Below are 27,741 nucleotides of genomic sequence, written 5' to 3'. Positions count from 1 at the left end.
TGTGAAATCAAACTGTCCACTTAGGAAGCAACACTGATTGACAATACATTTCAAATGCTGTTGTGCAAATGGAATAGACAACAGGTGGAAATTATAGGCAATAAGCAAGACACCCCCAATAAAGGAGTGGTTCTGCAGGTGGGAACCACAGACCACTTCTCAGTTCCTATGCTTCCTGGCTGATGTTTTGGTCACTTTTGAATGCTGGCGGTGCTTTCACTCTGGTGGTAGCATGAGACGGAGTCTACAACCCACACAAGTGGCTCAGGTAGTGCAGCTCATCCAGGATGGCACATCAATGCGAGCTGTGGCAAGAAGGTTTGCTGTGTCTGTCAGCGTAGTGTCCAGAGCATGGAGGCGTTACCAGGAGACAGGCCAGTACATCAGGAGACGTGGAGGAGGCCGTAGGAGGGCAACAACCCAGCAGCAGGACCGCTACCTCCGCCTTTGTGCAAGGAGGAGCAGGAGGAGCACTGCCAGAGCCCTGCAAAATGACCTCCAGCAGGCCACAAATGTGCATGTGTCTGCTCAAACGGTCAGAAACAGACTCCATGAGGGTGGTATGAGGGCCCGACGTCCACAGGTGGGGGTTGTGCTTACAGCCCAACGCCGTGCAGGACGTTTGGCATTTGCCAGAGAACACCAAGATTGGCAAATTCGCCACTGGCGCCCTGTGCTCTTCACAGATGAAAGCAGGTTCACACAGAGCACATGACAGACGTGACAGAATCTGGAGACGCCCGCGGAGAACGTTATGCTGCCTGCAACATCCTCCAGCATGACCGGTTTGGCGGTGGGTCAGTCATGGTGTGGGGTGGCATTTCTTTGGGGGCCGCACAGCCCTCCATGTGCTCGCCAGAGGTAGCCTGACTGCCATTAGGTACCGAGATGAGATCCTCAGACCCCTTGTGAGACCATATGCTGGTGCGGTTGGCCCTGGATTCCTCCTAATGCAAGACAATGCTAGACCTCATGTGGCTGGAGTGTGTCAGCAGTTCCTGCAAGAGGAAGGCATTGATGCTATGGACTGGCCCGCCCGTTCCCCAGACCTGAATCCAATTGAGCACATCTGGGACATCATGTCTCGCTCCATCCACCAACACCATGTTGCACCACAGACTGTCCAGGAGTTGGCGGATGCTTTAGTCCAGGTCTGGGAGGAGATCCCTCAGGAGACCATCCGCCACCTCATCAGGAGCATGCCCAGGCGTTGTAGGGAGGTCATACAGGCACGTGGAGGCCACACACACTACTGAGCCTCATTTTGACTTGTTTTAAGGACATTTCATCAAAGTTGGATCAGCCTGTAGTGTGGTTTTCCACTTTAATTTTGAGTGTGACTCCAAATCCAGACCTCCATGGGTTGATAAATTAGATTTCCATTGATTATTTTTGTGTGATTTTGTTGTCAGCACATTCAACTATGTAAAGAAAAAAGTATTTAATAAGATTATTTCTTTCATTCAGATCTAGGATGTGTTGTTTAAGTGTTCCCTTTATTTTTTTGAGCAGTATATCTTAACCTGTCTGATATCAGAAATGTATGCGATATGACGAAATACAATCACGTTCAGACACACACACACCCACACACACACACACACACACACACACACACACACACACACACACACACACAGGGAGAGAGACAAATGCATGAAACCAATTGATTTATTATCAATAACATCTCACATTCTTTTGTGCTTTTGATTTACTCCGTTAAAAAAACGGTTCTAATTCCACCATGGAAAGCACAGGGCCATCAGACACCGGTCCAGTTCCACTCAGCAGCATTATTTCCTTTGATCATTTGAACAGGGCGAGGGAGCACAAAGCACACACAAGCTGCATTCAGTAACAATATTCTTATTTGTCTTATAAATAAAGGCAGTTGCTCCCTGACAACACAAAGAACTTTGATCGTATTAAAAGGGCAGGGGAGGCTAACCCACAGAAGCTGCATTTAGTACGGGGGGGAATGTATGAAATGTATGGATAAGAGCGTCTGCTAAAAATGACTAAAATGTAAAAAGAAAGAAATGTAGTCAATTCAGCATCAAAAGGTCACTACAAGGCAGTGTTGCTGATGAAATGACGCAAGAGCACACCCTAGTGGAGAAAAAGCTTACAGCACCTGGTATTCCCAGGCGGTCTCCCATCCAAGTACTAACCAGGCCCGACCCTGCTTAGCTTCCGAGATCAGACGAGATCGGGCGTATTCAGGCTGGTATGGCCGTAAGCCGTTAGACTAACTCATGGTACAGCATATGAAGTCAAAGTGAGTGTGATAAACAGACATTGCGTTTTCACCAATTAGATAAGCAGCTTGAACTTTGGCTCACTCAAAAACTGCAAGTAATTACATATACTGTAGCCATCACTTTTTAGCACAAAATCAAACTAACCTTGCTAACATTTCAAAGCAAGGGCATATTTTCCACACAGCCTTGTGGGGAAAAAAACGGACAAATCCAATGAATTCGGACAAATACATCATTAGCAACACTTTCCCATGCAGCTATCCTACTAGCCAGAATCAATACACGAAAGTTCTGAATGTAGAAAACCTATTACATTGCTCTGTGCTAAGGAGGAGCGCATGTAAGGACAATTTCATATTGTTAGCGCATGGGGCGCGTATGACACATGATGACGGGTAGGGGTCCAGAGCGGCTTCCCAACCATGTCTTGATTGAAGTACCAGCGTGTCATAAATACCATGCTGCATTTCGCAACATGATGTTTCCACAAAATGCCAAGCATGTTTCGCTACAAACAGATGTTTGCACCTTTTGATTAAGCGTAACATAAAGTCTCTTTGACAATTGATTTCAAAGATCTTCACACCTGTCGGCAAGCCACAGTTGTATCATTAAACAAGACATCAGGGGCGAGCGCGAACGCAGTCCCCCACTACCATAAATTATGCAATCGAGATTTCCACATTTGGGAAATTCGCAGGGGTCAGCACAGCCGGAGTGCAATGGCTGAGCCTCGCCCTGGGTGAACCGCCTTCTTGATCACGGTATCTCCCTTGCCAGGTAAGTATGAGTTATACACATCGGTGGAGGGCAAGTCTTTCCAGTGCCAACATTTTCGGCTGACGGTAACTACTTTGTGTTCTGCTAATATCACGCCACTTCGACCGGCGTTAAATGCCGTTTAGGAATGCACTTGCAGACAGAGTGGTGAAAAAGTAGTTTATTTTGTTTACTAGATTATATCAGTGAACCACTAGATTCCCATCATGCAACACTGTAGAAAAAAATCACCAATGACTTTTTAATACACTGCTCAAAAAAATAAAGGGAACACTTAAACAACACAATGTAACTCCAAGTCAATGACACTTCTGTGAAATCAAACTGTCCACTTAGGAAGCAACACTGATTGACAATACATTTCAAATGCTGTTGTGCAAATGGAATAGACAACAGGTGGAAATTATAGGCAATAAGCAAGACACCCCCAATAAAGGAGTGGTTCTGCAGGTGGGAACCACAGACCACTTCTCAGTTCCTATGCTTCCTGGCTGATGTTTTGGTCACTTTTGAATGCTGGCGGTGCTTTCACTCTGGTGGTAGCATGAGACGGAGTCTACAACCCACACAAGTGGCTCAGGTAGTGCAGCTCATCCAGGATGGCACATCAATGCGAGCTGTGGCAAGAAGGTTTGCTGTGTCTGTCAGCGTAGTGTCCAGAGCATGGAGGCGTTACCAGGAGACAGGCCAGTACATCAGGAGACGTGGAGGAGGCCGTAGGAGGGCAACAACCCAGCAGCAGGACCGCTACCTCCGCCTTTGTGCAAGGAGGAGCAGGAGGAGCACTGCCAGAGCCCTGCAAAATGACCTCCAGCAGGCCACAAATGTGCATGTGTCTGCTCAAACGGTCAGAAACAGACTCCATGAGGGTGGTATGAGGGCCCGACGTCCACAGGTGGGGGTTGTGCTTACAGCCCAACGCCGTGCAGGACGTTTGGCATTTGCCAGAGAACACCAAGATTGGCAAATTCGCCACTGGCGCCCTGTGCTCTTCACAGATGAAAGCAGGTTCACACAGAGCACATGACAGACGTGACAGAATCTGGAGACGCCCGCGGAGAACGTTATGCTGCCTGCAACATCCTCCAGCATGACCGGTTTGGCGGTGGGTCAGTCATGGTGTGGGGTGGCATTTCTTTGGGGGGCCGCACAGCCCTCCATGTGCTCGCCAGAGGTAGCCTGACTGCCATTAGGTACCGAGATGAGATCCTCAGACCCCTTGTTAGACCATATGCTGGTGCGGTTGGCCCTGGATTCCTCCTAATGCGAGACAATGCTAGACCTCATGTGGCTGGAGTGTGTCAGCAGTTCCTGCAAGAGGAAGGCATTGATGCTATGGACTGGCCCGCCCGTTCCCCAGACCTGAATCCAATTGAGCACATCTGGGACATCATGTCTCGCTCCATCCACCAACACCATGTTGCACCACAGACTGTCCAGGAGTTGGCGGATGCTTTAGTCCAGGTCTGGGAGGAGATCCCTCAGGAGACCATCCGCCACCTCATCAGGAGCATGCCCAGGCGTTGTAGGGAGGTCATACAGGCACGTGGAGGCCACACACACTACTGAGCCTCATTTTGACTTGTTTTAAGGACATTTCATCAAAGTTGGATCAGCCTGTAGTGTGGTTTTCCACTTTAATTTTGAGTGTGACTCCAAATCCAGACCTCCATGGGTTGATAAATTAGATTTCCATTGATTATTTTTGTGTGATTTTGTTGTCAGCACATTCAACTATGTAAAGAAAAAAGTATTTAATAAGATTATTTCTTTCATTCAGATCTAGGATGTGTTGTTTAAGTGTTCCCTTTATTTTTTTGAGCAGTATATCTTAACCTGTCTGATATCAGAAATGTATGCGATATGACGAAATACAATCACGTTCAGACACACACACACCCACACACACACACACACACACACACACACACACACACACACACACACACACACAGGGAGAGAGACAAATGCATGAAACCAATTGATTTATTATCAATAACATCTCACATTCTTTTGTGCTTTTGATTTACTCCGTTAAAAAAACGGTTCTAATTCCACCATGGAAAGCACAGGGCCATCAGACACCGGTCCAGTTCCACTCAGCAGCATTATTTCCTTTGATCATTTGAACAGGGCGAGGGAGCACAAAGCACACACAAGCTGCATTCAGTAACAATATTCTTATTTGTCTTATAAATAAAGGCAGTTGCTCCCTGACAACACAAAGAACTTTGATCGTATTAAAAGGGCAGGGGAGGCTAACCCACAGAAGCTGCATTTAGTACGGGGGGGGGAATGTATGAAATGTATGGATAAGAGCGTCTGCTAAAAATGACTAAAATGTAAAAAGAAAGAAATGTAGTCAATTCAGCATCAAAAGGTCACTACAAGGCAGTGTTGCTGATGAAATGACGCAAGAGCACACCCTAGTGGAGAAAAAGCTTACAGCACCTGGTATTCCCAGGCGGTCTCCCATCCAAGTACTAACCAGGCCCGACCCTGCTTAGCTTCCGAGATCAGACGAGATCGGGCGTATTCAGGCTGGTATGGCCGTAAGCCGTTAGACTAACTCATGGTACAGCATATGAAGTCAAAGTGAGTGTGATAAACAGACATTGCGTTTTCACCAATTAGATAAGCAGCTTGAACTTTGGCTCACTCAAAAACTGCAAGTAATTACATATACTGTAGCCATCACTTTTTAGCACAAAATCAAACTAACCTTGCTAACATTTCAAAGCAAGGGCATATTTTCCACACAGCCTTGTGGGGAAAAAAACGGACAAATCCAATGAATTCGGACAAATACATCATTAGCAACACTTTCCCATGCAGCTATCCTACTAGCCAGAATCAATACACGAAAGTTCTGAATGTAGAAAACCTATTACATTGCTCTGTGCTAAGGAGGAGCGCATGTAAGGACAATTTCATATTGTTAGCGCATGGGGCGCGTATGACACATGATGACGGGTAGGGGTCCAGAGCGGCTTCCCAACCATGTCTTGATTGAAGTACCAGCGTGTCATAAATACCATGCTGCATTTCGCAACATGATGTTTCCACAAAATGCCAAGCATGTTTCGCTACAAACAGATGTTTGCACCTTTTGATTAAGCGTAACATAAAGTCTCTTTGACAATTGATTTCAAAGATCTTACAATCTCACACCTGTCGGCAAGCCACAGTTGTATCATTAAACAAGACATCAGGGGAGAGCGCGAACGCAGTCCCCCACTACCATAAATTATGCAATCGAGATTTCCACATTTGGGAAATTCGCAGGGGTCAGCACAGCCGGAGTGCAATGGCTGAGCCTCGCCCTGGGTGAACCGCCTTCTTGATCACGGTATCTCCCTTGCCAGGTAAGTATGAGTTATACACATCGGTGGAGGGCAAGTCTTTCCAGTGCCAACATTTTCGGCTGACGGTAACTACTTTGTGTTCTGCTAATATCACGCCACTTCGACCGGCGTTAAATGCCGTTTAGGAATGCACTTGCAGACAGAGTGGTGAAAAAGTAGTTTATTTTGTTTACTAGATTATATCAGTGAACCACTAGATTCCCATCATGCAACACTGTAGAAAAAAATCACCAATGACTTTTTAATACACTGCTCAAAAAAATAAAGGGAACACTTAAACAACACAATGTAACTCCAAGTCAATGACACTTCTGTGAAATCAAACTGTCCACTTAGGAAGCAACACTGATTGACAATACATTTCAAATGCTGTTGTGCAAATGGAATAGACAACAGGTGGAAATTATAGGCAATAAGCAAGACACCCCCAATAAAGGAGTGGTTCTGCAGGTGGGAACCACAGACCACTTCTCAGTTCCTATGCTTCCTGGCTGATGTTTTGGTCACTTTTGAATGCTGGCGGTGCTTTCACTCTGGTGGTAGCATGAGACGGAGTCTACAACCCACACAAGTGGCTCAGGTAGTGCAGCTCATCCAGGATGGCACATCAATGCGAGCTGTGGCAAGAAGGTTTGCTGTGTCTGTCAGCGTAGTGTCCAGAGCATGGAGGCGTTACCAGGAGACAGGCCAGTACATCAGGAGACGTGGAGGAGGCCGTAGGAGGGCAACAACCCAGCAGCAGGACCGCTACCTCCGCCTTTGTGCAAGGAGGAGCAGGAGGAGCACTGCCAGAGCCCTGCAAAATGACCTCCAGCAGGCCACAAATGTGCATGTGTCTGCTCAAACGGTCAGAAACAGACTCCATGAGGGTGGTATGAGGGCCCGACGTCCACAGGTGGGGGTTGTGCTTACAGCCCAACGCCGTGCAGGACGTTTGGCATTTGCCAGAGAACACCAAGATTGGCAAATTCGCCACTGGCGCCCTGTGCTCTTCACAGATGAAAGCAGGTTCACACAGAGCACATGACAGACGTGACAGAATCTGGAGACGCCGCGGAGAACGTTCTGCTGCCTGCAACATCCTCCAGCATGACCGGTTTGGCGGTGGGTCAGTCATGGTGTGGGGTGGCATTTCTTTGGGGGGCCGCACAGCCCTCCATGTGCTCGCCAGAGGTAGCCTGACTGCCATTAGGTACCGAGATGAGATCCTCAGACCCCTTGTTAGACCATATGCTGGTGCGGTTGGCCCTGGATTCCTCCTAATGCGAGACAATGCTAGACCTCATGTGGCTGGAGTGTGTCAGCAGTTCCTGCAAGAGGAAGGCATTGATGCTATGGACTGGCCCGCCCGTTCCCCAGACCTGAATCCAATTGAGCACATCTGGGACATCATGTCTCGCTCCATCCACCAACACCATGTTGCACCACAGACTGTCCAGGAGTTGGCGGATGCTTTAGTCCAGGTCTGGGAGGAGATCCCTCAGGAGACCATCCGCCACCTCATCAGGAGCATGCCCAGGCGTTGTAGGGAGGTCATACAGGCACGTGGAGGCCACACACACTACTGAGCCTCATTTTGACTTGTTTTAAGGACATTTCATCAAAGTTGGATCAGCCTGTAGTGTGGTTTTCCACTTTAATTTTGAGTGTGACTCCAAATCCAGACCTCCATGGGTTGATAAATTAGATTTCCATTGATTATTTTTGTGTGATTTTGTTGTCAGCACATTCAACTATGTAAAGAAAAAAGTATTTAATAAGATTATTTCTTTCATTCAGATCTAGGATGTGTTGTTTAAGTGTTCCCTTTATTTTTTTGAGCAGTATATCTTAACCTGTCTGATATCAGAAATGTATGCGATATGACGAAATACAATCACGTTCAGACACACACACACCCACACACACACACACACAAACACACACACACACACACACACACACACACACACAGGGAGAGAGACAAATGCATGAAACCAATTGATTTATTATCAATAACATCTCACATTCTTTTGTGCTTTTGATTTACTCCGTTAAAAAAACGGTTCTAATTCCACCATGGAAAGCACAGGGCCATCAGACACCGGTCCAGTTCCACTCAGCAGCATTATTTCCTTTGATCATTTGAACAGGGCGAGGGAGCACAAAGCACACACAAGCTGCATTCAGTAACAATATTCTTATTTGTCTTATAAATAAAGGCAGTTGCTCCCTGACAACACAAAGAACTTTGATCGTATTAAAAGGGCAGGGGAGGCTAACCCACAGAAGCTGCATTTAGTACGGGGGGGGAATGTATGAAATGTATGGATAAGAGCGTCTGCTAAAAATGACTAAAATGTAAAAAGAAAGAAATGTAGTCAATTCAGCATCAAAAGGTCACTACAAGGCAGTGTTGCTGATGAAATGACGCAAGAGCACACCCTAGTGGAGAAAAAGCTTACAGCACCTGGTATTCCCAGGCGGTCTCCCATCCAAGTACTAACCAGGCCCGACCCTGCTTAGCTTCCGAGATCAGACGAGATCGGGCGTATTCAGGCTGGTATGGCCGTAAGCCGTTAGACTAACTCATGGTACAGCATATGAAGTCAAAGTGAGTGTGATAAACAGACATTGCGTTTTCACCAATTAGATAAGCAGCTTGAACTTTGGCTCACTCAAAAACTGCAAGTAATTACATATACTGTAGCCATCACTTTTTAGCACAAAATCAAACTAACCTTGCTAACATTTCAAAGCAAGGGCATATTTTCCACACAGCCTTGTGGGGAAAAAAACGGACAAATCCAATGAATTCGGACAAATACATCATTAGCAACACTTTCCCATGCAGCTATCCTACTAGCCAGAATCAATACACGAAAGTTCTGAATGTAGAAAACCTATTACATTGCTCTGTGCTAAGGAGGAGCGCATGTAAGGACAATTTTATATTGTTAGCGCATGGGGCGCGTATGACACATGATGACGGGTAGGGGTCCAGAGCGGCTTCCCAACCATGTCTTGATTGAAGTACCAGCGTGTCATAAATAGCATGCTGCATTTCGCAACATGATGTTTCCACAAAATGCCAAGCATGTTTCGCTACAAACAGATGTTTGCACCTTTTGATTAAGCGTAACATAAAGTCTCTTTGACAATTGATTTCAAAGATCTTAAATATCCTCACACCTGTCGGCAAGCCACAGTTGTATCATTAAACAAGACATCAGGGGAGAGCGCGAACGCAGTCCCCCACTACCATAAATTATGCAATCGAGATTTCCACATTTGGGAAATTCGCAGGGGTCAGCACAGCCGGAGTGCAATGGCTGAGCCTCGCCCTGGGTGAACCGCCTTCTTGATCACGGTATCTCCCTTGCCAGGTAAGTATGAGTTATACACATCGGTGGAGGGCAAGTCTTTCCAGTGCCAACATTTTCGGCTGACGGTAACTACTTTGTGTTCTGCTAATATCACGCCACTTCGACCGGCGTTAAATGCCGTTTAGGAATGCACTTGCAGACAGAGTGGTGAAAAAGTAGTTTATTTTGTTTACTAGATTATATCAGTGAACCACTAGATTCCCATCATGCAACACTGTAGAAAAAAATCACCAATGACTTTTTAATACACTGCTCAAAAAAATAAAGGGAACACTTAAACAACACAATGTAACTCCAAGTCAATGACACTTCTGTGAAATCAAACTGTCCACTTAGGAAGCAACACTGATTGACAATACATTTCAAATGCTGTTGTGCAAATGGAATAGACAACAGGTGGAAATTATAGGCAATAAGCAAGACACCCCCAATAAAGGAGTGGTTCTGCAGGTGGGAACCACAGACCACTTCTCAGTTCCTATGCTTCCTGGCTGATGTTTTGGTCACTTTTGAATGCTGGCGGTGCTTTCACTCTGGTGGTAGCATGAGACGGAGTCTACAACCCACACAAGTGGCTCAGGTAGTGCAGCTCATCCAGGATGGCACATCAATGCGAGCTGTGGCAAGAAGGTTTGCTGTGTCTGTCAGCGTAGTGTCCAGAGCATGGAGGCGTTACCAGGAGACAGGCCAGTACATCAGGAGACGTGGAGGAGGCCGTAGGAGGGCAACAACCCAGCAGCAGGACCGCTACCTCCGCCTTTGTGCAAGGAGGAGCAGGAGGAGCACTGCCAGAGCCCTGCAAAATGACCTCCAGCAGGCCACAAATGTGCATGTGTCTGCTCAAACGGTCAGAAACAGACTCCATGAGGGTGGTATGAGGGCCCGACGTCCACAGGTGGGGGTTGTGCTTACAGCCCAACGCCGTGCAGGACGTTTGGCATTTGCCAGAGAACACCAAGATTGGCAAATTCGCCACTGGCGCCCTGTGCTCTTCACAGATGAAAGCAGGTTCACACAGAGCACATGACAGACGTGACAGAATCTGGAGACGCCCGCGGAGAACGTTATGCTGCCTGCAACATCCTCCAGCATGACCGGTTTGGCGGTGGGTCAGTCATGGTGTGGGGTGGCATTTCTTTGGGGGGCCGCACAGCCCTCCATGTGCTCGCCAGAGGTAGCCTGACTGCCATTAGGTACCGAGATGAGATCCTCAGACCCCTTGTGAGACCATATGCTGGTGCGGTTGGCCCTGGATTCCTCCTAATGCGAGACAATGCTAGACCTCATGTGGCTGGAGTGTGTCAGCAGTTCCTGCAAGAGGAAGGCATTGATGCTATGGACTGGCCCGCCCGTTCCCCAGACCTGAATCCAATTGAGCACATCTGGGACATCATGTCTCGCTCCATCCACCAACACCATGTTGCACCACAGACTGTCCAGGAGTTGGCGGATGCTTTAGTCCAGGTCTGGGAGGAGATCCCTCAGGAGACCATCCGCCACCTCATCAGGAGCATGCCCAGGCGTTGTAGGGAGGTCATACAGGCACGTGGAGGCCACACACACTACTGAGCCTCATTTTGACTTGTTTTAAGGACATTTCATCAAAGTTGGATCAGCCTGTAGTGTGGTTTTCCACTTTAATTTTGAGTGTGACTCCAAATCCAGACCTCCATGGGTTGATAAATTAGATTTCCATTGATTATTTTTGTGTGATTTTGTTGTCAGCACATTCAACTATGTAAAGAAAAAAGTATTTAATAAGATTATTTCTTTCATTCAGATCTAGGATGTGTTGTTTAAGTGTTCCCTTTATTTTTTTGAGCAGTATATCTTAACCTGTCTGATATCAGAAATGTATGCGATATGACGAAATACAATCACGTTCAGACACACACACACCCACACACACACACACACACACACACACACACACACACACACACACACACACACACAGGGAGAGAGACAAATGCATGAAACCAATTGATTTATTATCAATAACATCTCACATTCTTTTGTGCTTTTGATTTACTCCGTTAAAAAAACGGTTCTAATTCCACCATGGAAAGCACAGGGCCATCAGACACCGGTCCAGTTCCACTCAGCAGCATTATTTCCTTTGATCATTTGAACAGGGCGAGGGAGCACAAAGCACACACAAGCTGCATTCAGTAACAATATTCTTATTTGTCTTATAAATAAAGGCAGTTGCTCCCTGACAACACAAAGAACTTTGATCGTATTAAAAGGGCAGGGGAGGCTAACCCACAGAAGCTGCATTTAGTACGGGGGGGGGAATGTATGAAATGTATGGATAAGAGCGTCTGCTAAAAATGACTAAAATGTAAAAAGAAAGAAATGTAGTCAATTCAGCATCAAAAGGTCACTACAAGGCAGTGTTGCTGATGAAATGACGCAAGAGCACACCCTAGTGGAGAAAAAGCTTACAGCACCTGGTATTCCCAGGCGGTCTCCCATCCAAGTACTAACCAGGCCCGACCCTGCTTAGCTTCCGAGATCAGACGAGATCGGGCGTATTTTTTTTTTTATCTTTTATTATGAAAAAACACATAATATTTACAATATTCAAACAATAATAATAAAAAAGGATGAACAATTCATCCTTTTACAAAATCAAAAAAGAAAAGAAAATAAAATAAAACCAATTAATAATTAAAAGCAAGTTTTCCATTTTGATCAATTTCGATAAAAGTGCTCCCCCACACAAACAGTTTTTCAAAATTACATCCTCCATATTTATATATTAGTTCAATATCTTTCTCTAAAATACTTTTAAATAAAACCTCCACACTCACAATTTTCCCTTCATAATGTCCTAAATTCCTTCTTTGTCTTACAGCGTATCTAGCATGGCTAAGAACAAAATTCATCAAATTAATATTAAAAACTTTGCTTTTTCCATTTATACCAAATAGAAACAACCTCCTCCACTCAATCCCATTTACAATATCTTCTCCCCAATGTTGTTCTAAAAGCCCCTTTATAAACTCATGAAACCCTTGTAATCTACTACATTCAATAAAAAAGTGCATAAAATTTTCCACCTCCGTACCACAAATATCACATTCTCTTTTAATGTCTCTATTTATTTGATGTAAAACCACGTTCGTAAAAATCCTATTATGTTTCAATTTAAAATCATTATCTTCACATTCTATAGAATTATATTTTACATTGACATTCTTCCATATTGATTTTACATCTATATTTACAAATACCCTAGACCACACTTTTTCTGAAGCAGGAGCTTTTATCTCTCTTAAAATACATTTTTCATAAATCTTTTTAACTTTCAAACCTGATAAAACATGTTTCTCCCCATTACTTTCATAATATAAAACCGGTAAACCCTTAGCTCTCTCAACCACCTCTGTATTTATTAAAAGCACCCATTCTTCAGGAATACACCCTAAAATTCTCTTATACATATTATCTACTGTAGTTTTGCTTATTTCATCTTCCACTTCACAAACATTATCATAAATCGCTTGTACAGTAAGGAACCCTGGAATGACCTCGTATAAAATATCCCCAATCTGTCTCATCCCAGCCCTCATAAAATATTTACAAAACAACATCTTATTATTATATTGTATCTTGGGATTTAAGAAAATTGGCTGATTTAAAATATTGTCTAAAATGGTACACTCATAATAAATATTTGGTAAAAACTCCCCCAAGCCTCAAACACTTCTCTATAAAACAATGGTATATTACTTAACATTTCTTTTTCATGCACATTAATAAACCATTGTCCCCCATCCTCCCAACCTCCTGCAAATACTCCTTAAAAAATCTTTTCCATCCATAATCTAGTTCACCATATAAATATTTTCGTACCATTTTAACTCTAATTGCTTTTTTCCTTACATTTAAATCCACCAACTTCAAACCCCCCCTCCTCATAACCTGCAATCAATGTTTTAAAAGAAATTTTCGCTCCTTTCCCATCCCATAAAAAATCAACTAAAATCATATTCATTTCAGATAAAACCCATTCTGGTACATCTAAAACGTTCATGACATGAATAAAAATTGACATCAGCAAGGAATTTACAACAATTACTTTCCCTTTTAATTTCAAAGCCCTCCCCCTCCACATATTTACTACCTTCCTAACTTTGTTTATAACCCCACTCCATGTCAGATCCCTAGCTTCTTGTTCCTTCACCCCTAAAAACACACCTAACACCTTAAAATAATCATTTACCACCTTAAAAGGAAAAGTCCCCTCATTATTCTTCCCAACATACATTATTACTGACTTCTCCATATTCACTTTAGCTCCTGAGGCTTTCTCATATACTTTAAAACACTCCATCACCCTTTTAACACTACCCTCATCTCTGACTGTAATTGTTGTATCGTCTGCATATTGATGAATTAAACTAAAACCTCCTTGCGGAGTCTCTACACAATTTATAAAATGATCTTTTTTAAGGTATGCCGCTAAGGGTTCTACCGATAAAACAAACAATAAAGCTGATAAAGGGCACCCCTGTCTCACTGATCTCTCAAGAATAAAAGAATCTGTTAAAACCCCATTACATTTAACCCTACTTTTAGCCTTTCTATATAATAATTTTATCCATCTTATAATTCCATTTCCAAACCCATACTTTTCCAGTACCCTAAACATAAAATCATGTTCCACCCTGTCAAAAGCTTTATTAAAATCTATACTTAAAACAATTCCCCCCATCTTATCGCTATTCATTTTATTTATCACATCTCTAAGTGTAGTTATGGTATCTGCTATATCTCTTCCAGGCACAGTATAATTTTGTGTAGGTGCTATAATATCATTTAAAACCATCTTCATCCTATTTGCCAGTATCTTAGCTAAAATCTTATAATCTGAGTTTAATAAACTAATTGGCCTATAATTTTCTAATTTCAATTTACTCCCCTTATTTTTATATAAAATCGATATCAGCCCTGTCACCATGGAATCTGAAACAGTATTATTGTCTTCCATATATTGATATACTTCTAATAAAATAGGTGCTAAAATACTTTCATACATTTTATAAAACTCTGCAATTAGTCCATCTACTCCAGGACTTTTATTTATTTGTAAACCCTTAATTGCATCTTTCACTTCATCCATTGTTATCTTCCTATCACACATTTGCTTATCCTCAGCACCAATTTGCACATCCACACTACTTAAAATCTCTTTTACACACCCCTCATCCACCTCCCCTTTCTTAAATAAATCCTTATAAAAATTCTGTACTGTTTCTAATATCTCAACATAATCATTTACTACTTCACCCTTTACATTTTCAATCTCACTAATATATGATTTCATCTGTTTAGTTTTCTCTAAACCAAGAAAAAACGACGTACATTTCTCCCCTTCTAAAACATATTTTGCCCTACTTCTTATAATTGCACCCTTACACTTATCTATTTCACATTTGCTCAATTTTTCTTTTAAATCTAAAAACTTTTCAATAGTATAATCAGGATCACTATCACATTTCTTCATTTCTTCATTCAATTTTGTTCTTAAATAATTTTCTGCTCTTGTCATCCTACTCCTCTGCTTCCTTGCATATCTAATACTAAAAACTTTTATTTTTTCTTTAACATTTTCCCACCACTTGCACTTTTTGCTTATCCTCCATTTCATGTTCTATCAAAGATTTAAGTTGTTTCCCGTATTCCTCATCACCTAGATACCCTGCATTCATACACCATATTCCCCCCCCTTTCCTTTCCTTATCTAACCCCACCGAAAATGTTAACCCAGCATGATCACTAAAAGTTGTAAAAATATATTTAATATCCTTCATAAAATTCCTTAACCCTTCATTTACTAAAACCAAATCTATCCGTGTCTGTTTCAATTCCCCTAAAACCACCTGCCTTCTAGAAAATTCTCTCTTATTCGGATTCTCCTCCCTCCATATATCAATTAAATTGTTTTCAACCATCATCTTCCTTAAAACCCCCCTAGATACGTCACTTCTAAAAATAGCTCCCCTTGTCATATCTAGTCTATCCATTTTTACATTAAAATCCCCAACTAAAATACAGTTTCCCTTGCACCATTTCGCTAATTCTAAAAATGAATTCCTTCTCTCTATTTCATTATTCGGCGCATAAATATTTATAATCCTAAAAACCCTACTCATATATTCAAAATCTAAAATTAAAATCCTCCCATTATTATCATTATATATCTTCTTCACATTTTCTACTACATCCTTCCTTATTAAAATTGCAACCCCACATGAATTCCCCCTACCATTGTTTACATAAATAAAATCCCTCCATATTTTCTGAATTTCTAAAACACACATATTATCCCAGTGCGTCTCTTGAATACATAAAATATCAGAATTCTTTATGTGTACTATTCTATTAAATTTTCCTATTGTTCTCAACCCATTCGCATTTATCGACATTATTGTTACCATACTAATAAATAATAAAATTATAAAATATAATTTCATTATCCTCTACCTTTTATCCAGTTTCTTTCCTCTTCCACCCTTTCTCTCCCCCCCCCTCCGCTGCTTTCCTCTTCCTGTATCCTCCTCTCATTCTTTCAAACTTTTCCCCATCATCCGAGTCCGATATCTCCTCCAAGTCCATTTCATCCAGCCAACTTTTCTTCTTTACACCCTCATCCGTTGTGCTCCCCGTGTTCATCGCCGATTCTGGAATGCTCGTTGTGCTCCCCGTGTTCATCGCCGATTCTGGAATGTTCGTTGTGCTCCCCGTGTTCTCCGCCGTTTCTGGAATGTTCATCTCCGTCTCACGTGTAGTAGTCGTTGTGCTCCCCGTGTTCATACCCGTCTCTGTTATTGTCATTAAACTTAAGACCCTCTCCATTTCTTCACCCCCCGAGGTACTTGTTTGTGCTGTGCTTTCCCCCAAAACCCGTGAGTCCCCCGTGCTTCCCCCCAATCCACTTCCCCTCTCCTCCTGAAAACTCCACCTTCTTATTTCCGAATCCATACTGCTCCCAATTTCGTTAATCTTCTGGTCTTCTTTCTTCTCCCTTCTTCCTTCCTCCGTCTCTCCACCTTCCACCACGTCCTCTCCTCCATCTTCTTCTCCTTCTTGCGATGATACAACTGCTTCCTCGAATAGTACTTGACTCCCCTCTTCAGTCATAACTTCTCCACAGTTGCACTCCGCCAATCTCTTTCTGCATCTTCCACAAACATTCCTTTCCTTCTCTCCGACACACTCTCTCGCATAATGGCCTTGATTGCCGCACTTGAAACACTTAAATTCAGGGCAATCTTTAACTATGTGCCCAGGTTGTATGCACAATCGACAAACTCTGACCTGCTTGTCATGGATCACCCTGAAGTATTCAGCTCCTTCCAGCGTCTCAATTTTTGTGGAATATGGCAATGATTTTACTTTTTCCGTAAATTTAACTTTACAAAACCGTGTTCCGTCAACCACCTCCGTTCCAGGCCAAACTCTCCTCCTTATCTCCGAGACGGCCGTTACTCCCCAGCTACTCAGCTTGTCCAGTATAACTTTGTCTTCGATGTATACCGGGAGATTCATAAAAGACACCACCAATTCATTTACATTCACATCTCTCGCCATAATCCTGGTGTCCTTTATCCTTAAACCGTCCATTAGCCGTTCTTTACCTTTTCCGTTTTTCATCGTAATTTCATACTTCTTCTCGCCTTTCATTCGGCATCCCACCACCTCTCCACACATCTCCTTAATTGCTCGCAGTAATTCCATCGTCGTCATCTTTTCTTCTCCCACCAACTCAATTGCCACCGTGTATTCTTTGCCATATTTCATTCCTTCTTTATTTTCGTTTTCCTTCCGTTGCGCATTTTCGTTGTCTTTGTCCGTTCCGTTTGTCGTTGCCATGTTGTCCGTCATTGTGAATCAAAAATGAAAGCGAAAAAACCTCCCCCAGGCAGCAAAACTGCAGGGGGGGAAAACTAAACAAAACTAAAAACTATCCAAATAAAAAAAACAATAAATTATATTGCAAAAACCAAAAAAAGAAACGAAAATAGCTCTCGAGCAAACACTCTCAAGCAAACACTCACAGCTCAATTACTCGCACCTGTCGTCACTTCTCCAATCAAGGATTAGCGCCCCCAGGCTGGTATGGCCGTAAGCCGTTAGACTAACTCATGGTACAGCATATGAAGTCAAAGTGAGTGTGATAAACAGACATTGCGTTTTCACCAATTAGATAAGCAGCTTGAACTTTGGCTCACTCAAAAACTGCAAGTAATTACATATACTGTAGCCATCACTTTTTAGCACAAAATCAAACTAACCTTGCTAACATTTCAAAGCAAGGGCATATTTTCCACACAGCCTTGTGGGGAAAAAAACGGACAAATCCAATGAATTCGGACAAATACATCATTAGCAACACTTTCCCATGCAGCTATCCTACTAGCCAGAATCAATACACGAAAGTTCTGAATGTAGAAAACCTATTACATTGCTCTGTGCTAAGGAGGAGCGCATGTAAGGACAATTTTATATTGTTAGCGCATGGGGCGCGTATGACACATCATGACGGGTAGGGGTCCAGAGCGGCTTCCCAACCATGTCTTGATTGAAGTACCAGCGTGTCATAAATAGCATGCTGCATTTCGCAACATGATGTTTCCACAAAATGCCAAGCATGTTTCGCTACAAACAGATGTTTGCACCTTTTGATTAAGCGTAACATAAAGTCTCTTTGACAATTGATTTCAAAGATCTAATCTCACACCTGTCGGCAAGCCACAGTTGTATCATTAAACAAGACATCAGGGGCGAGCGCGAACGCAGTCCCCCACTACCATAAATTATGCAATCGAGATTTCCACATTTGGGAAATTCGCAGGGGTCAGCACAGCCGGAGTGCAATGGCTGAGCCTCGCCCTGGGTGAACCGCCTTCTTGATCACGGTATCTCCCTTGCCAGGTAAGTATGAGTTATACACATCGGTGGAGGGCAAGTCTTTCCAGTGCCAACATTTTCGGCTGACGGTAACTACTTTGTGTTCTGCTAATATCACGCCACTTCGACCGGCGTTAAATGCCGTTTAGGAATGCACTTGCAGACAGAGTGGTGAAAAAGTAGTTTATTTTGTTTACTAGATTATATCAGTGAACCACTAGATTCCCATCATGCAACACTGTAGAAAAAAATCACCAATGACTTTTTAATACACTGCTCAAAAAAATAAAGGGAACACTTAAACAACACAATGTAACTCCAAGTCAATGACACTTCTGTGAAATCAAACTGTCCACTTAGGAAGCAACACTGATTGACAATACATTTCAAATGCTGTTGTGCAAATGGAATAGACAACAGGTGGAAATTATAGGCAATAAGCAAGACACCCCCAATAAAGGAGTGGTTCTGCAGGTGGGAACCACAGACCACTTCTCAGTTCCTATGCTTCCTGGCTGATGTTTTGGTCACTTTTGAATGCTGGCGGTGCTTTCACTCTGGTGGTAGCATGAGACGGAGTCTACAACCCACACAAGTGGCTCAGGTAGTGCAGCTCATCCAGGATGGCACATCAATGCGAGCTGTGGCAAGAAGGTTTGCTGTGTCTGTCAGCGTAGTGTCCAGAGCATGGAGGCGTTACCAGGAGACAGGCCAGTACATCAGGAGACGTGGAGGAGGCCGTAGGAGGGCAACAACCCAGCAGCAGGACCGCTACCTCCGCCTTTGTGCAAGGAGGAGCAGGAGGAGCACTGCCAGAGCCCTGCAAAATGACCTCCAGCAGGCCACAAATGTGCATGTGTCTGCTCAAACGGTCAGAAACAGACTCCATGAGGGTGGTATGAGGGCCCGACGTCCACAGGTGGGGGTTGTGCTTACAGCCCAACGCCGTGCAGGACGTTTGGCATTTGCCAGAGAACACCAAGATTGGCAAATTCGCCACTGGCGCCCTGTGCTCTTCACAGATGAAAGCAGGTTCACACAGAGCACATGACAGACGTGACAGAATCTGGAGACGCCCGCGGAGAACGTTCTGCTGCCTGCAACATCCTCCAGCATGACCGGTTTGGCGGTGGGTCAGTCATGGTGTGGGGTGGCATTTCTTTGGGGGGCCGCACAGCCCTCCATGTGCTCGCCAGAGGTAGCCTGACTGCCATTAGGTACCGAGATGAGATCCTCAGACCCCTTGTGAGACCATATGCTGGTGCGGTTGGCCCTGGATTCCTCCTAATGCGAGACAATGCTAGACCTCATGTGGCTGGAGTGTGTCAGCAGTTCCTGCAAGAGGAAGGCATTGATGCTATGGACTGGCCCGCCCGTTCCCCAGACCTGAATCCAATTGAGCACATCTGGGACATCATGTCTCGCTCCATCCACCAACACCATGTTGCACCACAGACTGTCCAGGAGTTGGCGGATGCTTTAGTCCAGGTCTGGGAGGAGATCCCTCAGGAGACCATCCGCCACCTCATCAGGAGCATGCCCAGGCGTTGTAGGGAGGTCATACAGGCACGTGGAGGCCACACACACTACTGAGCCTCATTTTGACTTGTTTTAAGGACATTTCATCAAAGTTGGATCAGCCTGTAGTGTGGTTTTCCACTTTAATTTTGAGTGTGACTCCAAATCCAGACCTCCATGGGTTGATAAATTAGATTTCCATTGATTATTTTTGTGTGATTTTGTTGTCAGCACATTCAACTATGTAAAGAAAAAAGTATTTAATAAGATTATTTCTTTCATTCAGATCTAGGATGTGTTGTTTAAGTGTTCCCTTTATTTTTTTGAGCAGTATATCTTAACCTGTCTGATATCAGAAATGTATGCGATATGACGAAATACAATCACGTTCAGACACACACACACCCACACACACACACACACAAACACACACACACACACACACACACAGGGAGAGAGACAAATGCATGAAACCAATTGATTTATTATCAATAACATCTCACATTCTTTTGTGCTTTTGATTTACTCCGTTAAAAAAACGGTTCTAATTCCACCATGGAAAGCACAGGGCCATCAGACACCGGTCCAGTTCCACTCAGCAGCATTATTTCCTTTGATCATTTGAACAGGGCGAGGGAGCACAAAGCACACACAAGCTGCATTCAGTAACAATATTCTTATTTGTCTTATAAATAAAGGCAGTTGCTCCCTGACAACACAAAGAACTTTGATCGTATTAAAAGGGCAGGGGAGGCTAACCCACAGAAGCTGCATTTAGTACGGGGGGGGGAATGTATGAAATGTATGGATAAGAGCGTCTGCTAAAAATGACTAAAATGTAAAAAGAAAGAAATGTAGTCAATTCAGCATCAAAAGGTCACTACAAGGCAGTGTTGCTGATGAAATGACGCAAGAGCACACCCTAGTGGAGAAAAAGCTTACAGCACCTGGTATTCCCAGGCGGTCTCCCATCCAAGTACTAACCAGGCCCGACCCTGCTTAGCTTCCGAGATCAGACGAGATCGGGCGTATTCAGGCTGGTATGGCCGTAAGCCGTTAGACTAACTCATGGTACAGCATATGAAGTCAAAGTGAGTGTGATAAACAGACATTGCGTTTTCACCAATTAGATAAGCAGCTTGAACTTTGGCTCACTCAAAAACTGCAAGTAATTACATATACTGTAGCCATCACTTTTTAGCACAAAATCAAACTAACCTTGCTAACATTTCAAAGCAAGGGCATATTTTCCACACAGCCTTGTGGGGGAAAAAACGGACAAATCCAATGAATTCGGACAAATACATCATTAGCAACACTTTCCCATGCAGCTATCCTACTAGCCAGAATCAATACACGAAAGTTCTGAATGTAGAAAACCTATTACATTGCTCTGTGCTAAGGAGGAGCGCATGTAAGGACAATTTTATATTGTTAGCGCATGGGGCGCGTATGACACATCATGACGGGTAGGGGTCCAGAGCGGCTTCCCAACCATCTCTTGATTGAAGTACCAGCGTGTCATAAATAGCATGCTGCATTTCGCAACATGATGTTTCCACAAAATGCCAACCATGTTTCGCTACAAACAGATGTTTGCACCTTTTGATTAAGCGTAACATAAAGTCTCTTTGACAATTGATTTCAAAGATCTAAATTTCACACCTGTCGGCAAGCCACAGTTGTATCATTAAACAAGACATCAGGGGAGAGCGCGAACGCAGTCCCCCACTACCATAAATTATGCAATCGAGATTTCCACATTTGGGAAATTCGCAGGGGTCAGCACAGCCGGAGTGCAATGGCTGAGCCTCGCCCTGGGTGAACCGCCTTCTTGATCACGGTATCTCCCTTGCCAGGTAAGTATGAGTTATACACATCGGTGGAGGGCAAGTCTTTCCAGTGCCAACATTTTCGGCTGACGGTAACTACTTTGTGTTCTGCTAATATCACGCCACTTCGACCGGCGTTAAATGCCGTTTAGGAATGCACTTGCAGACAGAGTGGTGAAAAAGTAGTTTATTTTGTTTACTAGATTATATCAGTGAACCACTAGATTCCCATCATGCAACACTGTAGAAAAAAAATCACCAATGACTTTTTAATACACTGCTCAAAAAAATAAAGGGAACACTTAAACAACACAATGTAACTCCAAGTCAATGACACTTCTGTGAAATCAAACTGTCCACTTAGGAAGCAACACTGATTGACAATACATTTCAAATGCTGTTGTGCAAATGGAATAGACAACAGGTGGAAATTATAGGCAATAAGCAAGACACCCCCAATAAAGGAGTGGTTCTGCAGGTGGGAACCACAGACCACTTCTCAGTTCCTATGCTTCCTGGCTGATGTTTTGGTCACTTTTGAATGCTGGCGGTGCTTTCACTCTGGTGGTAGCATGAGACGGAGTCTACAACCCACACAAGTGGCTCAGGTAGTGCAGCTCATCCAGGATGGCACATCAATGCGAGCTGTGGCAAGAAGGTTTGCTGTGTCTGTCAGCGTAGTGTCCAGAGCATGGAGGCGTTACCAGGAGACAGGCCAGTACATCAGGAGACGTGGAGGAGGCCGTAGGAGGGCAACAACCCAGCAGCAGGACCGCTACCTCCGCCTTTGTGCAAGGAGGAGCAGGAGGAGCACTGCCAGAGCCCTGCAAAATGACCTCCAGCAGGCCACAAATGTGCATGTGTCTGCTCAAACGGTCAGAAACAGACTCCATGAGGGTGGTATGAGGGCCCGACGTCCACAGGTGGGGGTTGTGCTTACAGCCCAACGCCGTGCAGGACGTTTGGCATTTGCCAGAGAACACCAAGATTGGCAAATTCGCCACTGGCGCCCTGTGCTCTTCACAGATGAAAGCAGGTTCACACAGAGCACATGACAGACGTGACAGAATCTGGAGACGCCCGCGGAGAACGTTCTGCTGCCTGCAACATCCTCCAGCATGACCGGTTTGGCGGTGGGTCAGTCATGGTGTGGGGTGGCATTTCTTTGGGGGGCCGCACAGCCCTCCATGTGCTCGCCAGAGGTAGCCTGACTGCCATTAGGTACCGAGATGAGATCCTCAGACCCCTTGTGAGACCATATGCTGGTGCGGTTGGCCCTGGATTCCTCCTAATGCGAGACAATGCTAGACCTCATGTGGCTGGAGTGTGTCAGCAGTTCCTGCAAGAGGAAGGCATTGATGCTATGGACTGGCCCGCCCGTTCCCCAGACCTGAATCCAATTGAGCACATCTGGGACATCATGTCTCGCTCCATCCACCAACACCATGTTGCACCACAGACTGTCCAGGAGTTGGCGGATGCTTTAGTCCAGGTCTGGGAGGAGATCCCTCAGGAGACCATCCGCCACCTCATCAGGAGCATGCCCAGGCGTTGTAGGGAGGTCATACAGGCACGTGGAGGCCACACACACTACTGAGCCTCATTTTGACTTGTTTTAAGGACATTTCATCAAAGTTGGATCAGCCTGTAGTGTGGTTTTCCACTTTAATTTTGAGTGTGACTCCAAATCCAGACCTCCATGGGTTGATAAATTAGATTTCCATTGATTATTTTTGTGTGATTTTGTTGTCAGCACATTCAACTATGTAAAGAAAAAAGTATTTAATAAGATTATTTCTTTCATTCAGATCTAGGATGTGTTGTTTAAGTGTTCCCTTTATTTTTTTGAGCAGTATATCTTAACCTGTCTGATATCAGAAATGTATGCGATATGACGAAATACAATCACGTTCAGACACACACACACCCACACACACACACACACACACACACACACACACACACACACACACACACACACAGGGAGAGAGACAAATGCATGAAACCAATTGATTTATTATCAATAACATCTCACATTCTTTTGTGCTTTTGATTTACTCCGTTAAAAAAACGGTTCTAATTCCACCATGGAAAGCACAGGGCCATCAGACACCGGTCCAGTTCCACTCAGCAGCATTATTTCCTTTGATCATTTGAACAGGGCGAGGGAGCACAAAGCACACACAAGCTGCATTCAGTAACAATATTCTTATTTGTCTTATAAATAAAGGCAGTTGCTCCCTGACAACACAAAGAACTTTGATCGTATTAAAAGGGCAGGGGAGGCTAACCCACAGAAGCTGCATTTAGTACGGGGGGGGGAATGTATGAAATGTATGGATAAGAGCGTCTGCTAAAAATGACTAAAATGTAAAAAGAAAGAAATGTAGTCAATTCAGCATCAAAAGGTCACTACAAGGCAGTGTTGCTGATGAAATGACGCAAGAGCACACCCTAGTGGAGAAAAAGCTTACAGCACCTGGTATTCCCAGGCGGTCTCCCATCCAAGTACTAACCAGGCCCGACCCTGCTTAGCTTCCGAGATCAGACGAGATCGGGCGTATTCAGGCTGGTATGGCCGTAAGCCGTTAGACTAACTCATGGTACAGCATATGAAGTCAAAGTGAGTGTGATAAACAGACATTGCGTTTTCACCAATTAGATAAGCAGCTTGAACTTTGGCTCACTCAAAAACTGCAAGTAATTACATATACTGTAGCCATCACTTTTTAGCACAAAATCAAACTAACCTTGCTAACATTTCAAAGCAAGGGCATATTTTCCACACAGCCTTGTGGGGGAAAAAAACGGACAAATCCAATGAATTCGGACAAATACATCATTAGCAACACTTTCCCATGCAGCTATCCTACTAGCCAGAATCAATACACGAAAGTTCTGAATGTAGAAAACCTATTACATTGCTCTGTGCTAAGGAGGAGCGCATGTAAGGACAATTTTATATTGTTAGCGCATGGGGCGCGTATGACACATCATGACGGGTAGGGGTCCAGAGCGGCTTCCCAACCATCTCTTGATTGAAGTACCAGCGTGTCATAAATAGCATGCTGCATTTCGCAACATGATGTTTCCACAAAATGCCAACCATGTTTCGCTACAAACAGATGTTTGCACCTTTTGATTAAGCGTAACATAAAGTCTCTTTGACAATTGATTTCAAAGATCTTCACATATCCTCACACCTGTCGGCAAGCCACAGTTGTATCATTAAACAAGACATCAGGGGAGAGCGCGAACGCAGTCCCCCACTACCATAAATTATGCAATCGAGATTTCCACATTTGGGAAATTCGCAGGGGTCAGCACAGCCGGAGTGCAATGGCTGAGCCTCGCCCTGGGTGAACCGCCTTCTTGATCACGGTATCTCCCTTGCCAGGTAAGTATGAGTTATACACATCGGTGGAGGGCAAGTCTTTCCAGTGCCAACATTTTCGGCTGACGGTAACTACTTTGTGTTCTGCTAATATCACGCCACTTCGACCGGCGTTAAATGCCGTTTAGGAATGCACTTGCAGACAGAGTGGTGAAAAAGTAGTTTATTTTGTTTACTAGATTATATCAGTGAACCACTAGATTCCCATCATGCAACACTGTAGAAAAAAAATCACCAATGACTTTTTAATACACTGCTCAAAAAAATAAAGGGAACACTTAAACAACACAATGTAACTCCAAGTCAATGACACTTCTGTGAAATCAAACTGTCCACTTAGGAAGCAACACTGATTGACAATACATTTCAAATGCTGTTGTGCAAATGGAATAGACAACAGGTGGAAATTATAGGCAATAAGCAAGACACCCCCAATAAAGGAGTGGTTCTGCAGGTGGGAACCACAGACCACTTCTCAGTTCCTATGCTTCCTGGCTGATGTTTTGGTCACTTTTGAATGCTGGCGGTGCTTTCACTCTGGTGGTAGCATGAGACGGAGTCTACAACCCACACAAGTGGCTCAGGTAGTGCAGCTCATCCAGGATGGCACATCAATGCGAGCTGTGGCAAGAAGGTTTGCTGTGTCTGTCAGCGTAGTGTCCAGAGCATGGAGGCGTTACCAGGAGACAGGCCAGTACATCAGGAGACGTGGAGGAGGCCGTAGGAGGGCAACAACCCAGCAGCAGGACCGCTACCTCCGCCTTTGTGCAAGGAGGAGCAGGAGGAGCACTGCCAGAGCCCTGCAAAATGACCTCCAGCAGGCCACAAATGTGCATGTGTCTGCTCAAACGGTCAGAAACAGACTCCATGAGGGTGGTATGAGGGCCCGACGTCCACAGGTGGGGGTTGTGCTTACAGCCCAACGCCGTGCAGGACGTTTGGCATTTGCCAGAGAACACCAAGATTGGCAAATTCGCCACTGGCGCCCTGTGCTCTTCACAGATGAAAGCAGGTTCACACAGAGCACATGACAGACGTGACAGAATCTGGAGACGCCCGCGGAGAACGTTCTGCTGCCTGCAACATCCTCCAGCATGACCGGTTTGGCGGTGGGTCAGTCATGGTGTGGGGTGGCATTTCTTTGGGGGGCCGCACAGCCCTCCATGTGCTCGCCAGAGGTAGCCTGACTGCCATTAGGTACCGAGATGAGATCCTCAGACCCCTTGTGAGACCATATGCTGGTGCGGTTGGCCCTGGATTCCTCCTAATGCGAGACAATGCTAGACCTCATGTGGCTGGAGTGTGTCAGCAGTTCCTGCAAGAGGAAGGCATTGATGCTATGGACTGGCCCGCCCGTTCCCCAGACCTGAATCCAATTGAGCACATCTGGGACATCATGTCTCGCTCCATCCACCAACACCATGTTGCACCACAGACTGTCCAGGAGTTGGCGGATGCTTTAGTCCAGGTCTGGGAGGAGATCCCTCAGGAGACCATCCGCCACCTCATCAGGAGCATGCCCAGGCGTTGTAGGGAGGTCATACAGGCACGTGGAGGCCACACACACTACTGAGCCTCATTTTGACTTGTTTTAAGGACATTTCATCAAAGTTGGATCAGCCTGTAGTGTGGTTTTCCACTTTAATTTTGAGTGTGACTCCAAATCCAGACCTCCATGGGTTGATAAATTAGATTTCCATTGATTATTTTTGTGTGATTTTGTTGTCAGCACATTCAACTATGTAAAGAAAAAAGTATTTAATAAGATTATTTCTTTCATTCAGATCTAGGATGTGTTGTTTAAGTGTTCCCTTTATTTTTTTGAGCAGTATATCTTAACCTGTCTGATATCAGAAATGTATGCGATATGACGAAATACAATCACGTTCAGACACACACACACCCACACACACACACACACACACACACACACACACACACACACACACACACACACAGGGAGAGAGACAAATGCATGAAACCAATTGATTTATTATCAATAACATCTCACATTCTTTTGTGCTTTTGATTTACTCCGTTAAAAAAACGGTTCTAATTCCACCATGGAAAGCACAGGGCCATCAGACACCGGTCCAGTTCCACTCAGCAGCATTATTTCCTTTGATCATTTGAACAGGGCGAGGGAGCACAAAGCACACACAAGCTGCATTCAGTAACAATATTCTTATTTGTCTTATAAATAAAGGCAGTTGCTCCCTGACAACACAAAGAACTTTGATCGTATTAAAAGGGCAGGGGAGGCTAACCCACAGAAGCTGCATTTAGTACGGGGGGGAATGTATG

General features: G+C 44.3%; 11 non-coding genes across 11 annotated transcripts; all 11 read right to left on the bottom strand.

Annotated features, from left to right (window-relative positions):
* Positions 1-2,122: 2,122 nt before the first annotated feature.
* Positions 2,123-2,241, bottom strand: LOC123730589 (5S ribosomal RNA). The gene has a single exon (XR_006762035.1). It is a non-coding gene; the product is annotated as a 5S ribosomal RNA (ribosomal RNA).
* A 644-nt stretch (positions 2,242-2,885) lies between these two features.
* On the bottom strand, positions 2,886-3,049 carry LOC123730680 (U1 spliceosomal RNA). Its single transcript, XR_006762115.1, has one exon. It is a non-coding gene; the product is annotated as a U1 spliceosomal RNA (small nuclear RNA).
* Positions 3,050-5,480: 2,431 nt separating this feature from the next.
* LOC123730578 (5S ribosomal RNA) lies at positions 5,481-5,599 on the bottom strand. Its single transcript, XR_006762033.1, has one exon. It is a non-coding gene; the product is annotated as a 5S ribosomal RNA (ribosomal RNA).
* Positions 5,600-6,250: 651 nt separating this feature from the next.
* Positions 6,251-6,414, bottom strand: LOC123730677 (U1 spliceosomal RNA). Its single transcript, XR_006762112.1, has one exon. It is a non-coding gene; the product is annotated as a U1 spliceosomal RNA (small nuclear RNA).
* Positions 6,415-8,843: 2,429 nt separating this feature from the next.
* Positions 8,844-8,962, bottom strand: LOC123730567 (5S ribosomal RNA). Its single transcript, XR_006762031.1, has one exon. It is a non-coding gene; the product is annotated as a 5S ribosomal RNA (ribosomal RNA).
* A 653-nt stretch (positions 8,963-9,615) lies between these two features.
* Positions 9,616-9,779, bottom strand: LOC123730676 (U1 spliceosomal RNA). The gene has a single exon (XR_006762111.1). It is a non-coding gene; the product is annotated as a U1 spliceosomal RNA (small nuclear RNA).
* Positions 9,780-18,561: 8,782 nt separating this feature from the next.
* LOC123730679 (U1 spliceosomal RNA) lies at positions 18,562-18,725 on the bottom strand. The gene has a single exon (XR_006762114.1). It is a non-coding gene; the product is annotated as a U1 spliceosomal RNA (small nuclear RNA).
* A 2,421-nt stretch (positions 18,726-21,146) lies between these two features.
* LOC123730700 (5S ribosomal RNA) lies at positions 21,147-21,265 on the bottom strand. Its single transcript, XR_006762127.1, has one exon. It is a non-coding gene; the product is annotated as a 5S ribosomal RNA (ribosomal RNA).
* A 649-nt stretch (positions 21,266-21,914) lies between these two features.
* Positions 21,915-22,078, bottom strand: LOC123730675 (U1 spliceosomal RNA). Its single transcript, XR_006762110.1, has one exon. It is a non-coding gene; the product is annotated as a U1 spliceosomal RNA (small nuclear RNA).
* A 2,432-nt stretch (positions 22,079-24,510) lies between these two features.
* On the bottom strand, positions 24,511-24,629 carry LOC123730689 (5S ribosomal RNA). Its single transcript, XR_006762124.1, has one exon. It is a non-coding gene; the product is annotated as a 5S ribosomal RNA (ribosomal RNA).
* Positions 24,630-25,284: 655 nt separating this feature from the next.
* On the bottom strand, positions 25,285-25,448 carry LOC123730674 (U1 spliceosomal RNA). The gene has a single exon (XR_006762109.1). It is a non-coding gene; the product is annotated as a U1 spliceosomal RNA (small nuclear RNA).
* Between the last annotated feature and the right edge of the window lie 2,293 nt (positions 25,449-27,741).

Source organism: Salmo salar, chromosome ssa25 (assembly GCF_905237065.1).
Source record: "Salmo salar chromosome ssa25, Ssal_v3.1, whole genome shotgun sequence".
Lineage (NCBI taxonomy): Eukaryota > Metazoa > Chordata > Actinopteri > Salmoniformes > Salmonidae > Salmo > Salmo salar.
This window is presented reverse-complemented; position numbering and strand designations above follow the sequence as displayed.